The 14,452-nt window shown below is 38.6% G+C and overlaps 1 protein-coding gene across 1 annotated transcript in view; it reads left to right on the top strand.

Moving 5' to 3' along the window:
- Positions 1-14,452, top strand: part of LOC134312480 (tripartite motif-containing protein 16-like) — an 82,165-nt gene that overhangs the window by 26,548 nt on the left and 41,165 nt on the right. The window lies entirely within an intron of this gene.

Genomic DNA, 14,452 nt, shown 5'->3' with positions numbered 1-14,452 from the left:
GTGGTTAAATATATTAAATACCTGTTACATAGAACAAGTAGTAACTGTCCCAACAAGAACCGTGACAAATAAGGCGGGAATAAAAACATCTACATGCATAGACCATATTTGTACAAATGCAAGTGATCAGTGTTCTAAGGCTATTTCTGTGCCAGTAGGCAGCAGTGATCATAACATAGTGATTATAACAAGAAAAACTAAAATGCCAAAAGCTGCACCACGAGTAATTATAAGACGATCTTATAGGCAGTTTAAATTAGACAAATTTATTGAAGATATAAAATCTGTATGCTGGACTGATATATACGAACAAGAAAACCCAAATAATGCACTGGAAAAATTCATGGAATTGTTTATGCCAGTGGTAGAGAAACACGCACCCTTGAAAAAGTCCACAGTGAGGAACATAAAGGCTCCATGGATGGATGAAGAATTAAAGAACAGCATGGTCCAAAGGGAAGAGGCAAAAAGGGAAGCTATAAAAAATGGCGGTACTGTACTTTGGAAGGTATATTATAAATTGAGAAATTATGTTTGCAAAATCAATAGGAAAAAGAAAAAAAGAGTATTACAAAAATAGGATTGGGGATTCAATTAACAATGGAAAGGAACTATGGAAGACAGTAAAATCTATATTAGGTAGGAAGGGAAATCTGTTGTCATTCTCTATCGAGGTAGAAGGATCATTTTTAACAAAACCAAAGTCAATAGCTGATTATTTTAACAATTATTTTATTAATAAAACAGATATCCTTCAAAGTAAGATGATCAAACAAAAGGACAAACAATACCATTTAAATATAAAAGAGTTAATAATGAAAGAGAAAAACTGTCAATTTAAAAACTTCCATGTAAGTGAGGAAGAGGTTGAAAAACTTATAAGCACTATACAAAATGAAAGAACATCGGGAATTAACAATTTAGATGGGAGAATTTTAAAAATAGCTGTAAAATATATAACTAAACCAGTTTGCTATATTTTTAAGTTAAGTTTAAGAAAGGGGATATACCCAAAACTGTGGAAGGAAGCAAAAGTGATCCCAATACCTAAAGATACCAAAATTCCCTTAAATGGACCCAATGGTCGACCTGTAAGCTTACTACCAAGTTTGGGAAAATTGTTAGAGAAAGTAATGACATCTAGAATACAAAGCTATTTATCTGAGAACAATCTAATCTCTAACTCTCAGCATGCTTATAGGAAAGGACATTCAACATGCACTGCATTAATACAAATGAATGATGATTGGTTAAAAGAACTAGAAGATAAAAGATTAGTAGGAGTAGTACTTTTAGACCTTAGTGCAGCGTTTGATGTGCTGAATCATGAGCTGTTGTTGAACAAGCTAGTTTGTTATGGGATTGATGCGACTGTTATTGCATGGTTTCAAAGTTATCTTTCGGATAGGAGTCAAAGGGTTTTTTATAATGGAAGTTTATCAGAAAGCAAGAAGGTGGATCTTGGAGTCCCACAAGGAAGTTGTCTTGGTCCACTGTTATTCTCAATATATATAAATGATCTGCCGTTAGTGTTGAATAAAGCCAAGTTACAGATGTATGCTGATAATACTACTCTTTCTGCATCCGCTGCAACAATTAATGATCTATCTAATGAGTTGGAGGAGGAATTAAAGTCAGTAACAAACTGGATTAAAGACAATAAGCTTATTTTAAACATACCAAAAACAAAAACCATTATAATAGGATCTAAATTATCACCAGAAAGAAAATCGGAGTTAACATTAAAAATAGACAAAGAAATAATTAAACAAGTAAAAGAAGTAAAATTATTGGGGGTTATAATAGATGATAGATTATTATGGGAAAAGCATATTGAGAACATAACAAAAATGGGCAAATGCTTAGCTGTAAAAAGAAGATGTTCAAAATTTTTTACACAGAAGGCATTAAAATTAGTAATAAAATCCTTGGTATTATCTAACTTAGATTACTGTGCAGCAGTATGGTCTAACGCAGCAAAAAAACACCTGATGAAATTACAGATAATGCAGAATAAGGCAGCAAGAACAGCACTGCATTGCCCATATAGAACCAACATAGATAAAATGCACAAGGAATTAGAGTGGCTAAAGGTTGAAGATAGGTGGAAGACAAACCTTGTGGGACTCAAAGAATACTTATGAGCTAAAATATCCAGCGAGCCTTTATGATCAGTTAGAACAAATAAGGGAGAGAGAAACTAATACCACAAGATATTCAACAAAAAATTATTTTAAATTACCAAGAGCAAGAACCAATTACATGTGTAGAACTGTGATTTACAGAGCTATTAAGGAGTGGAACTCGTTACCTGTTTCACTACTCAAAATTGAGAGTAAAATATGGTTTAAAAAAAAATCACTAAAAAGACATTATTTAACAAATATAAAGATTAGCTGAATCAGTGCTAGTAAGATCAATAACTGGGCAGTTTAAGCTGAAACAGGAAAATTTTAATGTAAGAAAAGGGGATAGGGTGATTATAATGAAATACTACCTAACTCTTCTTCTTCTTCTTGATTATTAACTCTTACTTATGTACTATTTAATTGTTTTGTATGTATGTAATTCTGTTTGTCGGACCCCAGGAAGAATAGCTGCTATGGAAATAGTAGCTAATGGGGATCCAAATAAAACAATAAAACAACAATATAATCAGTAAAACGTAATCTCATGTTTCTCAAAATTTCTATGTGATACAGACAATCAGAAACTACATTTGTGTTCAGCTCAAATGGGTCTGTCTCCAAAAAAATTCAAGGAAACAGAACATTGTTGTCCAGTGCAATCCTTGGGGATGGCCTACACTGGATCCCTCAGAGTGTGGAGAGCAACAGCCCATGGAATCCTTCAAACAGAAGGAAGAATGGGAGTAGAAGTACTTTAAGTATGTTAAGAGTGAGAGGCACCAGTGCCAATTGATTAATTTTATTCTTGGTCAAGCAAAGATGGCTATATATCTGAGCAGGAAAAGCAAAATAGCACAAGATACTGACTGTGATGCGTCAACAATGCTCAAAAGACTTTTTATAAATAAATTTTTATAAGAATACAGGGAACATGGACAGTTTTGAAGACATATGGTGCTGTGAGGAGGCTCGGTGCTCGATTGTGGATGAATAACTCTCTTTTTTATTTTACCTGAGCTATCTTACTGGGGATCTTTTTTAAATGTTAAATATTCATTTATTTATTGATTACACGACTATTTATTGAAAATAAAGGAATATAAAAAGTCAAAAAGTTTCTCTCTCTCTCTCTCTCTCTCTCTCTCTCTCTCTCTCTCTCTCTCTCTCTATCTCCACCCACCTTTAGTTCAGCAGAAATAAAAAGGTGAAACTGATCTGATCCTGTTCAGTCTGAGTCTGTTTCGTGTCTGTGTTTGTAGTTTTGTTGGTAATTTGAGTTTCTGATTGCAGGTGAGTTTATATCAGTTCTGTTTATTACGTTTTATTCTTACTTTATGTCGTTAAAATTGTTGATTTACTTTAAACACACTTGTTTTGAACATAACGCTCACAAACTAAACCAGGAAGTCTGAGCTGCTGTAAATGACTTGCTGTGTTTACTGGTGTTTCTGTTTACATGCAGAAAAATAAATGCAGAGTCAAATATTTCAGTAGCTCAGGACAAGTTTAGCTGTCCAGTCTGTCTGGAAACACTGAAGGATCCAGTAACTACATCATGTGGACACAGTTTCTGTATAGTGTGTATCAATAAACACTGGGATCAGGAGGATGATAAAGGAACATACAGCTGTCCACAGTGTAAAGAAACCTTCACTTCAAGACCTGCTGTGAGTGAAAACACCATTCTAGCTGGAGTTGTGGAGAAACTGAAGAAGAAAAAATCCCAAGTTCCACTTCCTACTGGACCTGAAGATGTGGAGTGTGATTTCTGTACTGGGAGAAAATACAAAGCTGTTAAATCCTGTCTGGTGTGTTTGGCCTCTTACTGTGAAACTCACCTCCAGCCTCACTATGAATCTCCTGCTTTTAAGAAGCACAAGCTGGTTAAAGCCTCCAGACGACTCCAGGATCAGATCTGCTCTCAGCATGATAAACTGCTGGAGGTTTACTGTCATACTGATCAGCAGTGTATCTGCCTGATGTGCACCATGGATGATCATAAAGGACATGATACAATATCAGCTGCAGGAGAAAGAGCTGAAAAACAGGTAAAATATTATACAGCTCTCTTTAACAAGTAACAACTAATATGCTTTATTACAAACATTTTACTAGAGTGCGGGCATTGAGCCTCCAGATTTTCACACAGATTTTATTGTATGGTATATTGCCACTTACAAAAAGCATATTCAGATTAGGGCTGTGCGATATGACTAAAATACAGTGGAACCTCGGTATACGTCCTTAATTCTTTCCAGATCCTTGGACTTATACCAAACAGGATGTATACCAAACAAATTTTTCCCATAGGAAATAAGGGGAAAATGATTAATCCGTTCCCATGAAAAAAATCCTATTGTTATTGGCATATTATACGTTGATGGGGTTGTATAAAAAAATGGATAGTTCCAGTCCTAAAATCTGATTGGCTGAGCTGCGTTCAAAACCATTGTAAAATCCCCGATATAAGCGCACCTATGACCACCTCACATCATTCCATATTAATACGCCACTGAAAAGAAAACAAAAAGAAACTGTACAAACTTGGTTGAACACTATTTTAAGTCATGTACTACACATGGAAATGTCCAGATTTATATAAACAGTAATCCTAATCATAAAGCGGGTGTTTCGTCCAAGAAATAGTGTAATAGTTTGCAAATGTTATGTTCGCCCTCATGTTGCCTAGCAACACGGCGCACCGTTAACGGGACTACAGAGTAGCTATAGAGTTATAGCACGGGTTTTTTACTGAATGGTAGCAACTGGCGTAATGACACTCGTGGCTTTATGTCGCGAGAGTTAAACAAGAGTAGTGCGCGGTGTCGTGACTGATTTTAACCCGTACAAGTTCTAGCACGTGAGTCGTATTCCAAATAAAGGTCGTATACCAAGCTAAATTTTTCTTATCCAAACAGGACGTATACCAAGTTGGACTTATACCAAAGCAGTATACCGAGGTTCCACTGTACTAATATCTCGATATACTTTTAAGAAGTGGTGATATACGATATGATATATTGTAAACGTAAAGTACAATGGCGGGCCACTGACTGTATTTTAGCTTATTTTGTTTTTCAGTTATATAAACACCAAACACTGTAGTTCTGATAAATTCTGACTGAGTACAGTATTCATATTTTGTATTATTACAATCTGTGTGTCACCGAGACAAAGGGGGCGGACACACACGCAGAGATGGAAACTAAAGCAAGGATATTTATTACAGAAGACAAATACTATTTACATAGTAACACGAGCTAAGCACATGGCTAGTAACATAAGCTAAGCACATGGCAAGTAACACAGGCTAAGCACATGGCTAGTAACACAAGCTAAGAACATCGCTAGTAACACAGGCTAAGCACATGGCTAGTAACACAAGCTAAGCACATGGCTAGTAACACAGGCTAAGAACATCGCTAGTAACACAGGCTAAGAACATCGCTAGTAACACAGGCTAAGCACATGGCTAGTAACACAGGCTAAGCACATGGCTAGTAACACAAGCTAAGCACATGGCTAGTAACACAAACTAAGCACATGGCTAGTAACACAAACTAAGCACATGGCTAGTAACACAAACTAAGAACATCGCTAGTAACACAGGCTAAGCACATGGCTAGTAACACAAGCTAAGCACATGGCTAGTAACACAAGCTAAGAACATCGCTAGTAACACAGGCTAAGAACATCGCTAGTAACACAGGCTAAGCACATGGCTAGTAACACAGGCTAAGCACATGGCTAGTAACACAAGCTAAGCACATGGCTAGTAACACAAGCTAAGCACATGGCTAGTAACACAAACTAGGAACATGGCTAGTACTACAGGCTAAACACGTGGCAAGTAACACAAACTAGGAACATGGCTAGTAATATAGGCTAAACACATGGCAAGTAACACAAACTAGTAGTGATGTCACCCTTGACACTGAAGCTTCGAGGCATGTGCCAAAAAAACGACACTCAGTGCTTCGAATCACTGAGTCGATGCTTGATTCGTTCTGAAATGATCACGTGACTATGACGTCCGAAGCTTCACTTCGGCTCACACCCACGTGACTGTTTCAGAGGCCGGTTCAAAAAGAGCAAATCATAGCTCGCACTTCGAGGGTTGCGTAAGGAGTGAGAGCGTTAGAGTGAGACAGAGACAGACACAGAGGGATATAGAGCAGACATCCCAAGTTGCAAAAACTCATTTCCGGGAGGTACCCAGATTGCACCACCAGTTCCTCCCCCCCCGCAGACACGCCCCCCTCCCCGGGACCGCGAAAAATACAAACGATTTTCCGGAAGGTACCCAGATTATACACCCCCGGCACGCCCCCCTCCCCGGGACCACAAAAAAATATTGATTTATGTTCCCTAATACGCAACCGGGGGGAAAAAGTCTGTGTTGCCTGCGTGTGTGTGCGCGCTCTTCGGTGCTCGTTCTAGATTCCGGGAGATTTTATCTTATTTGCGGGCATCAGGGAGCCGCTATGTATATGCGGGAGACTCCCGGAACTTCCGGGAGACTTGGGATATCTGTATAGAGAGATAGATAGAGAAACACACAGACACCTACAAACATACAGGCACAAACACACATACACAAAACTAAACACACACATAGAAAGCACAGTCAAGATCTTCCGGTTTGTAATGCGCCACGTATAGACGCTTGTTAGGACCGCTCCCGCGACAACACACTAAAAAGTAATAAAATTAGCGACCATTTAGTTTATTTCTTTTAAAAAAAAACCCCAGTTAACTTTATTTTTTAATAAAACACGGAGAGATGTCGCGACCGCTGAGAGAAAGGTGTTTACAAAAAGCTACGCCTAATACCACACGTACTCAACCCACGTTGGAACAATCACTAGCGGCCGGCGCTAACGCAGGACGTCAAGCTAACCCTCCGCCCGATTCTAACACCGCCGCTTCGGGCAGCCCTGTTTACGACTCTGGGGGGTCTCCAAAGAGGCCTGCTACATCGGTTAGCACCGAAGCTAACCCGTCCGATGCTCCGGCGTGGTTTCAGCCAGCGCTGGAAAAATTGAAAGGCTCCCTAATTTCGGAACACACGACAGCTCTTGTTAATGCTGTACAGCCTATTAAGGACACCCTCGATTCAATTAAACAGACACTGGATGCTCACTCTGGGAGTATTAAAGCTCTGGAAGCCGCAGCTTCGGACCACAGTGACCGGATTATTCAACTGGAAATACAATGTAAGTCGCTCATTGCGAAAAATTCCACATTATCAGACAAAATTGATGACATTGAAAACCGCTCCCGACGCTCTAATTTAAGAGTTGTCGGAATTCCAGAGAACATGGAGGGCCCCGATCCGACTCGTTTCATGTCCGAACTTCTACTGGAGGTTTTCGGCTCAGATAATTTTCAACACCGGCCAATCCTGGAAAGAGCTCATCGGCTGGGTCGGTCTGCTGCGGCGGGCGGTGAGACCACCAACAGACCAAGGCTTTTTATTATGCTTTTTCACTCGTTCCAGGATAAGATGTACGTTCTCGGAAAGAGCAGAGACGGTGTGTGCTTTCGAGGTAACAATCTGAGATTCTTTCATGACTTCAGTGCGGACCTGTCCCGGCGTCGGGCCGCGTTTCGTGCAGTGAAAGCCGCGCTGTATAAAGAGGGGGCCCGATTCAGCTTACTGTACCCAGCACGGCTACGAGTGGCCCTGAAGGACGGGTATAAGCTATTCGACTCTCCAGAGGCTGCCCAAGCTTTTTTTAAAGATCATTACAATCGCTGAATCTCGGGTTTGTTGATGGAGTTCAATATTGATCTGATACTTGTATTCTTAGAGCACTTTTAAAAAAAAGCTGTGGGTGATACTCTCAACGAGCACTCTTTTTACTTTATTTTACTATTGTGGATGGAGTTATTACACATTCAACCATGCTTTTTAATTAACACACTTGAAACGTGTTTGTAATTTTTTTGGGGCCCGGAATTTAAAAAAAAAAAAAAAAAAAAAAAAAAAAAAACATTGTCTGCATGATCCTTGATTGTGATCAGATTTTGTTAATTTACAGACTATGTACATCGACTTCGGGCCCTATGTTTCTTTTAATAGAGTGTCAAGGACTTAAATCTAGACATTACTGATACTGCTGGTATTGTCAACTGCGGTCGGTGACTATGCCAAGGGTTAAGATCTTTCTCCAGAAACGGATTTTGGGGGTATTTTGTGTTTGTGTTTATTTTCTTTCTTTTTTTTTTATTCTCTGACATTTCTGCGGGTCGCTATATACGCTAATTCTGTTATTGGTAATATTTTCCCCTGGTGTGTTTGTTCGGGAGCGGGGATATGTTTTGGCAGTGAATAGATTAGATTCGGTTTAGTTGTAGTTAGTTGTTTCGAATGTGTGGTCGCATATTGGAAGTACGTTCACAGTGGGTTCACATTAGGGTGTTTGTTTTTATTTTTATTTATTTTTATTTTCTTTTATTTTCTTTTTATTATTATTTTTATTTTTTTATTTTTTTTATTTCTCTCCCCTCTCTATCTTTCCCCTCCTCCTCCCATCCTCTTCCCCATTCTTCCCTTCTCCCTACCTTCGTCCTCTTGCCACAAGGTTCAAAAGCCCTCAATCTTTCAGCGGTACTGTCTGGCCTCAGTTATTACTTAGGCACTATTCATTTAAAAGATGGTACAAAATCTGAGCAAATCAGTTAAATTTATTTCTTGGAATGTCAGGGGCCTACAATCCCGAAACAAGGCCATAAGAATGTTTAATCATCTTAAATCTTTGGACACGGATATTGCTTTCCTACAAGAAACTCACCTTTCTAAACTTGAGCACACCAAACTCCGTAAGCCATGGATTAATCAAGTGTTTCACTCTAACTACAATAGCAGAGCAAGGGGGGTAGCCATACTGGTCAACAAAAGAATGCATTTTATTCCCTCTAATATTATATCTGACCAAAATGGACGATATATCATAGTGGTGGGCACTCTCTTTTACACCCAAGTTGTACTGGTTAATGTATATGCTCCCAATTGGGACGATGTGGACTTTATGGATAGATTGTTGTCCATTATTCCCAATTTAAATACACACAAATTAATTTTAGGAGGTGACATTAACTGTGTAATTGATCCCACTTTGGATCGTTCAAAACAAACGTCCACTAAATTGTCTAATATGGCATCTTCGTTATCTCTCTTTGTCGAGGAAAGTGGCTGTATCGATCCATGGAGGGAGCTCCACCCCCAATTAAAATCTTTTTCTTTTTTCTCCCAGGTACACTGCTCCTTCTCCCGAATAGACTATTTCTTTATCAGCCATGAGCTTATGCAACAACTCAACCGGATCGATTATTTGGCAATAGTCATTTCTGATCATGCCCCTTTGCTAATGGAACTGACTTTTGTTCATTACCAAAGAGACCCCCCTCAATGGCGCTTTAATCCAAGCCTACTCTCCGATGAAAATTTTTGTGTTAAGATTTCCGATTCTATCCGTTTCTTCTTTGATACTAACAAATCAGATTCAGTTACCTACTCAGTGCTCTGGGAGACGCTTAAAGCGGTGATCAGGGGCGAAATAATTTCTTATGCATCACACATTAGGAAGTCCAATACGAAGAAACTTCATGAACTTTCTAATTCTATACTTTGTCTGGATGGCCAGATGTCCTCTAGTCCTACCCCTGAGTTAGTTAAAAAAAGACTAGATCTCCAGGCTGAATTTAACCTACTCTCCACCAAACACGCAGAAGCCTCCATTTTGCGGTCACAAGGATTTTTTTATGAATATGGGGAAAAAAGTGGACGGTTGTTGGCTCATCAGTTAAGGAGGCAGGAGGCTTCCAGGCTGATCCACCAAATTAAGGACACCCTCGGTAACGTAATAACCTATCCCAAGGATATTAATATGGCTTTTAAGAATTATTACTCCTCACTTTATACCTCAGAGGGTCCAGCCAATACTTTTGCCATGCACTCTTTCATGGATGGGCTAAGAGTTCCTGTGTTGGAATCTGCTCAGACTGAGGAGCTAGAACGCCCCATTACCTTAAGCGAACTATCAGATGCAATCAGATCCCTTAACAGTGGGAAATCTCCTGGACCCGATGGCTTTGGAATAGAATTTTTTAAGGAATTCAATAATTTGCTGTCTCCTGTCCTGTTGGAGGTCTTCAATGAGTCTCTAAGCAGAGGTTGTCTGCCGCCTTCCCTGTCTCAGGCCACTATTACACTCATCGCCAAAAAAGATAAAGATTCCACTCTTTGCAGTTCATACCGTCCTATAAGTTTACTTTGCAATGAACACAAAATTTTGGCCAAGATTTTGGCTAAACGTATAGAACATGTCCTGCCTTCTGTTATATCAGAAGATCAGACTGGATTTATTAAAGGAAGGCAACTGTCCTCCAACATTCGTAAACTTCTTAATGTATTATACGCCCCCCATGATTCACAAGTTCCAGAAGCAGTCATTTCTCTAGACGCAGAGAAGGCCTTCGACCGTATAGAATGGGATTATTTATTTTCAGTTCTTGGGAAGTTCGGGTTTGGAGATGTTTTAATATCTTGGATTAAACTACTTTATAAGACACCGTCAGCCCGAGTGCATACTAACTCAAACTACTCGGACTATTTCCCCCTATTTAGAGGCACACGTCAAGGATGTCCTCTATCACCATTGCTTTTTGCTCTGGCAATAGAACCCCTCTCAATCGCTATTAAATCGACCCCTAATATACGGGGAGTAACGCGATATGGAATCGAAAACAAAGTCTCTCTCTATGCTGATGACCTCCTGATTTATGTAAACAACCCCATTACAGCTATCCCAGACATTGCTGCCATTTTAAAAGAATTTGGATCCTTCTCTGGTTATAAACTCAATCTTTCAAAAAGTGAGTTTTACCCAATAAACACAGCAGCTCTCACAATAGTACAAAAGGACATCCCCTTTAATCTTGCAACAAACGGCTTTAAGTATCTAGGTGTTAACATTACTTGTAAAATGTCTCACCTTCAAGAAGTTAATTTCTCTCCCTTAGTTGCTAAAGTAAATAATGACTTTCAGAGGTGGAATAGTCTTCCCCTTTCTCTAGCAGGAAGGGTGCAGTGTATTAAGATGAATGTTCTCCCGAAATTTTTATTTTTATTCCAATGTCTTCCGATTTTTTTGCCCAAATCCTTCTTTTCATCTTTGGATAAGGCTATGACTAGTTTTATTTGGGGGGGTAAGGTCCCACGTATTAGGAGAGGGATCCTTCAGGGCTCCCGTTCTTCTGGTGGTTTAGCCCTTCCCAACCTTTTATTTTATTACTTCGCAGCTAACATACAGAAAATAGCCCTCTGGCTTAGACACCCTCTCATAGATTGGTGTAACATGGAATCCCTTTCTTGCCATTCAACCTCTGTTCGTGCTTTGGTCTTCTCCTCCCTTCCCATTTCTCCTTCCCGGTTTTCCAACAACCCGTTAGTCATATCCTCCCTAAAGATTTGGATCCAATTTCGTAAGATGTTTAAATTTACTAAAGCTTCTATATTAAGTCCCATTTGTAAGAACCACCTGTTCAAGCCAGCAGCTTTGGACTCTAAATTCAGGGTTTGGGAACGGTCTGGAATTGGTACATTTAGAGATCTTTATGAGAATGTATTCTGTAGCTTTGACACATTAAGTATAAAGTTTGGTCTCCCCAGAACTGATATGTTTCGCTTCCTTCAGGTTCGTCACTGTGCGGAGGCCCTTTTTCCTACATTTCCAGACTGTCCTCCATCTCTTCCCTGGGAAGATCTCTTCACCTTGCATATGGAGAAAGGAGCCATCTCGGCTTTGTATAACAAAATTCTCTCATTGAGTATAACGGTGGGTTCTAATGCAAAGGCTAAATGGGAGGAGGAGCTGGGTTTTGAGTTGCAGGATGATTGGTGGGTGGGTGCTCTGGCTAGGATTAATTCCTCATCCTCTTGCCCTAGACTGAATTTGATGCAATTAAAGGTCGTACACAGAGCTCATTTATGTAATGCCAAATTGGCCCAAATTTATCCAGATGTAAAACCCAATTGTCCCCGTTGCAATGCTGACCCAGCGACACTCTATCATATGTTCTGGTCATGTCACAAACTGAGAGCATTTTGGGATTTTGTGTGCTCCTCCCTCTCTTCAGTGTTTAATAAACGGTTAAATCAATGCCCTCAATTGGCTATATTTGGCGTACCTTCCGACATATCCCAATGGAACTTCCGAGAATTGGATAGTATAGCATTCTCTCTCCTGTTGGCAAGAAGACGAATACTTATTAGTTGGAAGTCTAAGTTCCCCCCTTCTTATTCACTTTGGCTGAAGGATGTTATGTTTTTTCTACACCTTGAGAAGATAAAGTTTAGTCTGAGGGGTTCAACAGACAACTTTTATAGGTGCTGGTCTCCCTTTATAGCGTTCTTCAAATCCCTTCCACGGCTTCCTCCAGAGGACTCGGGTAACCTTACTTCCTAACCCCCCCCCCCTTTATTTTTATTTTTTTTTATTTTTTTTTTTGTATTACTCTTTATTTATTTTATTTATTTATTTATTTATCTATTACTTAATTATATGTCTAACTCTCTTTTATTATTATTATTTTGTGGGTGCTTTTTATTTTATTTTTTTTGTTACATAGTTGCAATGTTTGCATGTTTGTAATATATTTGTTGTCTGACTTATATGTTGTTAAACTTTAAAAACCAATAAAAAAGATATATATAAGAAAGCACAGTCAAATAGCAAGGATGGAACCTGCAAGAAAAAGAGGGCGTTCTGAAGTTTGGGAACACTTTGAACTTTTGGCATCTAATAAGGTTGAGAAATGTTTAATAAACTATGGTTTGTTGTATAGAAGTATAAAATTTCTTGTTATTTTCATCCATGTCCGTGTATAATACACACACATGCATATATATATATATATATAATGTGTGTGTATATATTATATATACAACCACTAAATGCTTTGTGTTAACATACTTTAAAATGGATTATTATGCTGTTTTTAAAAACTAGCATTAAAAAGAAAGCTAACAATCACTACATTTATTTCACATTTAAAATACTAGTGTTTTAGTGTACTTGTTTTTCCACAAGCACTTTTGTTATTTTTACATTCATACACTAACATTCACATGATATACATGGATATTCATACAGAAAGCCTATATGAGCCTTGCCTATGAAAAACAGGCAATACACTACAGCTATGAAAAATGTAAAATTCACATCAAACGTAATTTTGGGAAGATTGCATAATTTATAGAAACGTAATTTATTAGAAAAACGCAAAAATAAGAACCCAGACCTAGATAAGACACAACAAATCACAACAAACCAAACAGATTTCCTTTATTGACTTACTGACCAAAATAACTTTTTAATGAAATGAAATGGGGTTAAAAACTGAAGGGGATTAATACAAGACACTGTTTTCTCTGTCCATCAGAGGGCGGTAATGTACAATGGTTCATGAGGCTTCATGAAGTGAACCTTTTTTCGGGACAATTGGATGGAAAGCTTCAGTGCTTCAGAAAGCTTCGGATTCCCATCACTACAAACTAGGAACATGGCTAGTACTACCTTAAAACAGAGTCCAAACATCCCACGCAAACCAAAATAACCCCCGCCAGTCTGTTCCTCAGCTCTCCTTTTAAATGGTCCCTGATAGGGACCAGCTGAGGCTGATCAGGAGTGAGGCGTGGCAGGAGACTGAGTGTGCTCATGGAGAGGGGGGCGTGGCACCTCAGGAGCACACACAGAGGCTCAAATCGTGACACTGTGTTTGTATTTATATTGACAATATTTATATTAAACAAACCAGCAGAATCTCACAATCACATTTCTGCTGTGTTACTTCAAATTAATTAACATTAAAAAAAATCCGAAAAAGTTCAATATTTGATAATGCTTTGCTATCACTGCAAAGTGAAAGCACAAGTTAAACAACAGCACCGTGACCCAGATCAACCACATAGCAGCATAAAATCATAACCGCTGCTTACCTGAGTTATACATTTATATCCATGTGTTGTTCCATTAGGGATAAAATTACCTTGTTTTTCTTGATGAAGGCCACCTTATATGTTTCCAGAATAAATAAATCCCTTTCTAACTGTGTTTGTCCACCAAATGAAAACTGTCTCAGATCATTTATTCTCTCGGCTTCCTCGGTAAAAAGCTGAAACTGGTAATTCATTCATTAAGCTGTCTCTTATGTCTTTATGATCAATTAAGAGAGAAATTGAATCTGAATTTGGAAGCTTTGATTATATAGCTGTTTTATAAGACTTAAACCATGAATTAATCTCAGTTCATTTGTGA

Source organism: Trichomycterus rosablanca, chromosome 4 (assembly GCF_030014385.1).
Source record: "Trichomycterus rosablanca isolate fTriRos1 chromosome 4, fTriRos1.hap1, whole genome shotgun sequence".
Taxonomy (NCBI): Eukaryota; Metazoa; Chordata; class Actinopteri; order Siluriformes; family Trichomycteridae; genus Trichomycterus; species Trichomycterus rosablanca.
Note: the sequence above shows the minus strand (reverse complement) of the source record. Positions and strands in the feature narration are given on the sequence as shown.